Source organism: Nicotiana tabacum, chromosome 5 (assembly GCF_000715075.1).
Source record: "Nicotiana tabacum cultivar K326 chromosome 5, ASM71507v2, whole genome shotgun sequence".
Classification (NCBI taxonomy): domain Eukaryota; kingdom Viridiplantae; phylum Streptophyta; class Magnoliopsida; order Solanales; family Solanaceae; genus Nicotiana; species Nicotiana tabacum.
The window spans coordinates 43196106-43204877 of record NC_134084.1 but is presented as its reverse complement, the minus strand read 5'-3'; the positions used below and the strand labels follow the sequence as shown (position 1 = coordinate 43204877).

Below are 8772 nucleotides of genomic sequence, written 5' to 3'. Positions count from 1 at the left end.
TTCATTATTTGGTTCAGAATGAGGTAATGTTTCTTGTCAGAAGAATAGGCTCAATGATTTACTGACTTGGCAGTCAGTTATAAATTTCTACACATCTCTTCCGTCATGGCGGCATTGCGAGAGTTGGAACAAGAATTATATATATCATGAGGTGCATTGTAAGCATCAGATTCGGAGAATGTTGGTTATTATGATGAGAGAATGACATTATGGTCCTGTGAATGATGTGGTGCATGGTGAGGATTCAGCAAAGGTATGTAGTCATGTTCTGCTACCTCGTGTAGTGATTGATATGGTGTTCATATATTAGAAGCAGGCCTGGTAGAGGATTCTGGATGTTAGAATTGGGCCCTAAGCTTATTTGCTTGAATAAAAAGGGAATATCTTAAGAATTGATCGAGCTAATGTGCTCAGCTGAGTTGTGGTGGCACGGGTAGGTGCACGCAGTGTTTATCATTGATTGCATACATCTCCAGTGCAGTTCTTAGCATGTTCGCGGACGAACGTATGTTTAAGTGGGAGAGAATGTAACGACCCGATCGATCGTTTTGAGCTCTAGCACGTCGTTCAACAGTTTGAGGCCATGAGCAGCTTCACTAGATGTATTATGACTTATACGTATGGTCGGAATTGAATTCCGGGAAGTTCAGAGTTGATTTGGAGAGAGAATTCTCATTTCGGAAGCTTTAAGTTGAAAGAATTGTCTAAGATTGAATTTTTGAGTAAATGACTTCGGAATATGGATTCGAAGGTTCCAATAGGTTCGTATGATAATTTTGGACTTGAGTGTATGTCCGAATCGGGTTTTGGAAGAATCGGGAACATTTCGACACCTATTGTGGAAGTTAGCATTTCTGGAGGATTTCATAAGTTTGGGTTAAAGTGCCTTTCAATGTCATCAATGTCCGTTTGGGATTCCGAGTCTAGGAATAGCTTCGTATGGTGATTTTGGTATTGGAAACGTAATCGGAAGTGGATTTGGAGGTCCGTAGGTCATTTTAAGTTCATTTGGCGAAAGTTGGAAATTTGAAGGTTTTTGAGAAGTTTGACCGGAAGTGGACTTTTTGATATCGGGGTCAGAATCTGATTCCGAAAGTTGAATTAGGTCCATAATATCAAATGTGACTTGCGTGCAAAATTTGAGGTCAATCAGACGTGATTTGATAGGTTTAAACATCGGAAGTAGAAGTTGGAGTTTTTCAAGTTCATCAAGTTTGAATTGGGGTGTGATTCGTGATTTTAGCGCTATTTGATGCGATTTGAGGCCTCGAGCAAGTCTGTGTTATGTTTTTAGACTTGTGTGGGTGTTTGGTTTGGAGCCTCGGGAGCTCGGGTGAGATTTGGAGCAGTTTCGGAGTGATTTGTTAAGAAGTGGGATTGCTAGTACTGGTATGACCACATTTGCGGTGTTTTGGTCGCAAATGCGACCATCGCATTTGCGAGATGGAGCTCGCATTTGCGAGCCTGGGTTGTTGTGGGAAAAGTTCCCAATTGCGAACTAAAGGTCGCTTTTCCGAGGCTATCACCTTCGCATTTGCGAAGAATCTGGTCACAAATGCGACCTGGACAGGGATGGCTTGGCTTCACATTTGCGATGCATTGTCGCAAATGCGACCATTGCATTTGCGAGTCAGATGTCGCAAATACGACATCTGCGACTAGAACCCAGGGCTTCTTATCTCGAGATTTAGCCCATTTCCTTCATTTCCCACTTGGTCTTAGGCGAGTAATTTCTACACAACGTGAGTTTAAATACATAAATTATGGAGATTAACATGTAAAAATTAGGAAAAATCAAAGGTTTAGGTAAGAACCTATGTTTTTGACAAAAATGAGATTTAACCACGAAATTTGCTTTAGAATTTAGTAGAAAATATATATGTGTGATCCTTAGGTTATGGGTAACAATTTTCTTCAAAAAAAAAATTCGGAATCCGAACACGTGGGCGCAGAGATGAATTTTAGAAACCTTGTATTTAGGGTTTGGAAATTGGTTTAATAACTAGAATATGGACTTTTAAGCATGTATTGACTAGTTCTTACCCCATTTGAATAGATTTGGATCGTTCGGCTCCGATTTGGAGGTTTGAGCGTGTTCTTGAATTGGGATATAGGCTTTGGAGCGAGGTGATCTCCTTTCTAACCTTGTAAGATGGAATTGTCCTCATAGGTAAATTAATTGGATATGTGCTTCTATTTGTGGGGGCTACGCACGCACGAGGTGATGAGAGTCCGTGCGTAGCAACTATTATGCTTAAGTCCGAGTAGTTTAGGACCCAAAGCATAATTTACATGCAATACTTGAAATCTTGTTGTCAATTTAAAAATGCTTAAAACATATCGAACGTGTAAATGAATTTCTAAAAGAGTAGTCATTGTTTCTAGATTTTTAAAAGAGAAATTGCCTTTTCTTGGATAATTGCTCCTTGATGAGTTCTTGATTGACTGTTTGAATGTGTTTATACATTGTAGAACGGGCCGAACGCCTTGGTATATTAAGTAGATGCATCTATGGTTCGCGTCATTTGATCACGCCCAACTATGCCTTATAAAAAGGATAAAGCGGTCGTTGCAAATATAATCTGGGTATTTAGCCCAGAGTCGAATCCCACAGGGAATTAACCTACCAATTACTTTTGCCAGACTCACTAAATTCTCCGTAATAAACTTCTCAGATATTTCGAATAACACTTGGTAATATTTCTACTAACTATAACTGAATAAAATTAAATAAACTAAAAGCTAACTATGACTGAGTGGTAAACAAATAAGAGAAGGATCTAAGGTTGTGATTTCCCCTATTGATGGAATCACGTCCTGTTATGTTTTGTATAGATTTGCCCAATCGTCTCTGTCGATCATGATTACTCTTACTACCGTAAATCTCTCCTAAGTAATTACGACAATTTACTAGACGCACTCTCCCGAGTTATGCTAGCTGGCTTTTATTACAACTCAACCCAAGGTTTTGTTATTCCTAAACCCACCTTTAAACCCTCGGTTATTGATTCCTCATATACTTTGGGAGTGATGTTGTTCAACAACTATCTAAATATGCACTCTCTCCGGAGTAATACATATTAAACAGGCACAACTAATTGAGGATCCTATCAATTAACTTTAACAAGAATGTACTTGAACAAATAGAGATTAAACTTGGTAAACTATATTAACACAATAAGAAGTTCATAATGAATGATAAAAACAAAAGGAATAAAGGTAGAACTCGATGCCGAATTATCCTCCTTGCCTCTTGCCTCTTCTTGCCTTTACAAAACTATAAAACCCCTGATATCCTCTTTTTTGGGCGAGCTGGACCTCTTATAGATTAAGTGAAATTACCCCCAAACTTTCATGTTTACCCCTAAAATTTTTACGTTTCAAAGTGACTAGCGCGGCCACGCATGGGCTACGCAAATGGCATTCTACACTATCTCTGCTTCCTGGACTAGCGCGGCCGCGCTCGTGACCGCGCTTGGGCCGCGCTAATCAACTTCAATGCTGCCCCAGCTCTTCTACTCTAGCGTGGCCACGCTAAGGCCGCGCTTGGCCCACGCTAGAGTGGATCAACTGTTTATCGCTTCTTTTCTTTCTTCTTTCACACATACTCAACTCTGAGGGGCTTTCCTTGCTTTAATTTAGCTCCAAACACTGTTCTAAGTCCCCATAAGTACGACTTGCTCCTGCAAAACATAAAATTCACAATTAGAGCCATTCCATCGTCATTTAACCTTCCTAGAACAGTGAACCACAGTCAAGTTGGGGCATAAATAGTCGTCAAACTACATGAATCTTACCTATTATCACCATTCGACCCTCTGGTAATGCACGGTTTAAATATTATAGGATTGGACCGTACGACATCGGCATGATTTGCGCGTACTTGTATTGCTTACCTTGAGATTTATAGATGTTGATAATTGTTTCTCCCTGGTCTAAGATAAATGTACAAATGATAAAAATGAATTAGATAAAATTTTCCTATAAACGGAAGAACTGTTTACTTGCTTTAGGCTATTGAGTTACCAGCATTTTTATAAAATCCTAGATTTATTATATTGTTGATGTATCATTATTGGACCATTAGTAAGTGTCGAAGTCGACCTCTCGTCTCTACTTCTTCGAGATTAGATGGGATACTTACTGAGTACACGTTATTTTTTACTCATGCTACACTTGTTGTGCATTTTTTTTGCACATGCACATGTATCTCTAGTGGCCTAGTAGGCGTAGCAGCATGGTTGATACGGAGTCTTAGGTGAGCTGCATTCCTCGAGGCGACCCGCAGCGAGCATAGTCTCTTCTAGTGTATTGTATTTACTTTATGTCCAAATTGTATTCCGGACAGTTATTGTACTTTATTCAATTTCCTAGTGGTTGCTCGTGCACTTGTGACACCGGGTTCTGGGATTGTGGGATAATTTAATATTAAGTTTGTTAAAGACTTCATGTTTATTTCTGTGAATTTCATTAATTATTGTTTAATGTATAAAGAAAATGATATCAACAAATACTAAAATGAGAATTTAATTACCTTCTTGGTGTTAGTTTGCCTGACAGTGTGTCCGGTGCCATCGTGATCCTTAGTGGATTTTGGGTCGTGACACAAATAAAGGTAATAGTAAATATTACAACTATCAATTAAAAAAATAGAAAAAAGGAATAATATTTAATAAAACACATAGTAGACATAGATAATTACACGAGTAATCTACAGAGTGACGGTTCTGTATGCATATTTTCATATCCATCTCTAGTTTACGTTTTGATCTAAGTAGGATAAAACCAATAATTGTTTTCACTGCAATCCACAAAACGTGAGAAGATAACAAACTTTAGTCAGCAAAACAAAAAAAAAAAAAAAATGTAAACTTAAACCATCAATGAGATATTATTTAACGAACAATGGAACCGACAAGAACTTAAGGAACTACACTAATATGACTAAACTAATCAATACTAGGTGATAGACTACTACTGCAGTTCTATGATCTTTATTTGCTAACTGCTACGATCGAATTGACAAAATCAAAATAAAATAAATTAATCTTTCTTAACCACAAGTCTATCACCAATCAAGTGATCTATTTTTCGTTTAGGATGCTCAAGAAAAATCGATCACATTCAAGTATGTGATGTCAATTTGAGAAATTAGCTTTGAGATTTTTCTATTTCTTCCTTAGTGATACTTGATAAAACTCAACTAAGTATTTTTGTGTATGACAGGTACGTTACCAGTGTTCTCTTTCATCACATTGGTACCATTTATTTTATTAGCGACTTGTTTCTACCACTTCGTGCTTCTCATCCTTTTGTTTTTTCCTTTTGATGGTGATTTTTCTGTGATGAATGATTAACACCAGGAAAATAATTTCTTCCTTGAACATGACCATAACCGGTACCACAATCTTTTCCACGCCTAGAGTAGCGGGAGTACACCTCATTCACTTGAGGGAATGGTGTAGAGCCAGCAGCTTGATTCTCCTAATTTTTTATTAGCAACTCATTATTTTTTCAGTCACAAGAAGATGAGAAATCAATTCAATTCAAAATACTTTTTAAAATCTTTCACTCAATATTGCTGCTGCTGGGCATATACGAGGCATGAAAGGTAGAGAACGTCTTTTTCAGCATATTAAATTCATTAATCTTATCTCCACATAGTTTCAACTGAGAAGAAATTCTAAACATCGCAGAATTATACTCATGAGTAGACTTAAAGTCTTGTAGCCTTAGATTTATCCAATCATACCGTGCTTGTGGAGGATGGTCATCTTTAGGTGGCCATGTCTTTCTTTGAAGATATTCCACATAACGAGTGGATCCTTAACGGTAATTTCAAAGTCTATATCAAGGTAATGACGCAAGAATATCATTGCTTTATCATAATCTTGATTTGATACTTTATCTATATCTTTAATGGTCTATCCAAGACCCATTGCATCCAAATAAATTTCAGCATCCAACATCCGTCAGAGGTAATTCTTGCCCGAAATATCAAGGGCAACGAACTCAAGTTTCGTAAGATTAGTCATAGATTAGAGAGAAGAAAAACAGTACCTCAGTCTTCTCAAATAATTTCTTGAGACGGTAAAGTCTCGTAATAAAGTTAAAAGAAGAATATTGTAGAAAAAAGTAAAGAGAAGAGAGAAAGATTATTACTTATATGAGGGATGACCATACAATGAATGAGATCCCCTCAATTTATAGAAAAAAACTAACTTGGTTAGGAAATAACTAAACCTAACTTTTCTCCAAAGAAATACCTAGATATTCGCACTAAAAAATATTTATAACATATTTCTATAAGTACTTGTAATAGTTTGCCAAAATTTAATAACTTGAGTGTCCTAAGTGACACTCCTCCTAATATGTAATATCTTTTGCTATAATTAAATATCGTTTAATTACAAAACAAAAAGAGAAAAAGAAAGAAAGAATTGAATAAGGAAACAAAACGATAAAAAGAGAGAAAAATGACAAGAAGAAAAGGAAAAAAGAGGACGAACTAAACGAGGCAAAGCACGTTTTTGTTCTTCTTCAATACGATACATGGAGCGCTAATCTATCACTTTCCTCTCTTAGCTCGGTTCTTATCCAATACAAATACAGAACGGTGGTTGATCTGCTTGGTTTGTCGTCCCTTCTTGTAAACTCTATATAGAATTAATTCCTTTCATGGCCCTTCTTTCAAATTCAAATTGTTTCTGCCAATTTTCGTCGTTTTACTTTGTTCTACCTGAATGTGATTATGGGCTTTGCTTTAGGTGTAATTTATGATTTTTAAAATTACATTTTAGATTTTTATAGATGTGTTTGATGTTGTATTAAGTTGAGAACAGCATAGGATCGCATTATCTGCGATCTCTATGTATCCATTTCTTCTTTTGTTTGTTCTCATTTATGGGTTCCCCACGATCGTTAATGCTTAGAAAACGATCTTAAAAGTAGTTAACTAGTTATAAAAGAGCTGAACGAAAGTAGTCCCCGGCCTTTGGATCTATTATAAGATCTATCACTTGATGTCTGAGTTAGGTACATGTGGTGATAAGAGCGTAGCGCGTGATATATGAGTTAAAACGGACAATTTTTCCCCTCCTTTTAAGAGCGTAATAATTGGCACATGTCACGGGTTTAAACCCCGTGGCTAATAAAGGGAAAAGACCTTAGCTGAACTAGAGTCGAAGTGTAAACCTAAATAACGTTAGCTACTTTAACTTTTAGAGGCCTAAAGTAGCGATTTTATTGCTTTGCCGTTAAAGCCACCATTGTATTTAAGTAAACAAGGATAGAGGAGCGAATCCATTATCTATCGAATTTCAGATCATACGTCAGACTTAAAAATTTCTCAGTTATAACAAAAGAGAGCTTAGCAAAAGAAATGCTAGAAACAGAAAGGAAAAGTAACATAGAGTCTCTGTTAGGCTGCCTGAAATTAACTTTTATGTAATATCATAGTTTTAGTATAGTGTCATCTTCTCAAATGACCTTTTAATTTAGTGTGCCGACTTTCAGAATAACATTATTGATATTGTTGTTACACTATACAACTTCTTGTAGTCTTTGTTGGAATAGGTTAGCTAAACATATACATATGTTGTGTATGTGTATACATTATATGTGTGTGCACACATAAACACATATATACATACATGTACTCACAGTTGCAGGTGTAGTTGTATAACAAAAGAAACTTCATTATAGTACACAACTTATTTGCTTTATTGGACACTGTTGCTTTCACATATTTTACATTTTACTAATTGATCTGATCTCTTTCCTTTAATTGTAGGAAATTTTGAAATGGACAAGACTTGGATGCGTTGTACCAATAGACTGAGCAATGTGTATTTAAAAGGAGTTAGACAATTTTCCCCACTTTGCAATTAAGCACTCAGAATTAGAAGGTGACATTCCTTGCACTTGTAAGAGATGCAACAATGGTTTGCACCGCACTAGGGATGAAGTTGAGAACATTTAATAATTTTTGGGATCGTCAAAGGATACACTACATATCGTTTTATAGCCTGTTTGGCCAAGCTTCTTTTTGACCAAAAGTGTTTTTTTGGCCAAAAGCACTTTTGACCAAAAATTGAGGTGTTTGGCCAAGTTTTTGGAAGGAAAAAAAGTAATTTTGAGGAGAAGCAAAAAAAAGTAATTTATTTCCAAAAGCACTTTTTTGAGAAGCACTTTTGAGAAAAATACACTTAGAATCAGTTTTTTAAAGCTTGGCCAAACACTAATTGCTACTCAGAAATGCTTTTCAAACTAATTAGCCAAACACAAACTGTTTCTTACCGAAAGTACTTTTAAAAAAGAACTTTAAAAAAAACACTTTTTAAAATAAGTTACTTTTGCAGCTTGGTGAAACGGGCTATTTATCACAGAGAAATTGTGCCCAATCATGAAGACGAGAGGAAGTAAGGAAAGAGAAAGGTGATGTACATTTGAAATGATTTATGATGTTTCTATTCATGAGATGATGGATAATTTTAGTGGGGTTATGTTTAAACATGGCACTGCCTAATATAATAATTGTAAGTTCTTTCATGAACTTTTGCTGTGTTAATTAGAGTTCAAGTTTATTTTACAATTTTTAATTCAAATCAATTATAATTTAAAGAGATGAGTAATATTCTAAAGTTGAAAATATGTGATGGAAACAATTAGTAATATTTTTATTTGAGAAAATAATTCATAGCTTTTTTAAATGATAGGGTGATTTTGTTCATTTTATTTTACAATATTTGTCATTACAATCCATTCTTATTA

General features: G+C 35.8%; 1 long non-coding RNA gene across 1 annotated transcript; it reads left to right on the top strand.

Moving 5' to 3' along the window:
* The first annotated feature begins 6482 nt into the window (after nucleotides 1–6482).
* Nucleotides 6483–8524, top strand: LOC107780022 (uncharacterized). The gene is made up of 3 exons (XR_001646730.2): nucleotides 6483–6632; nucleotides 7793–7907; nucleotides 8361–8524. It is a non-coding gene; the product is annotated as an uncharacterized LOC107780022 (long non-coding RNA).
* Nucleotides 8525–8772: the final 248 nt, after the last annotated feature.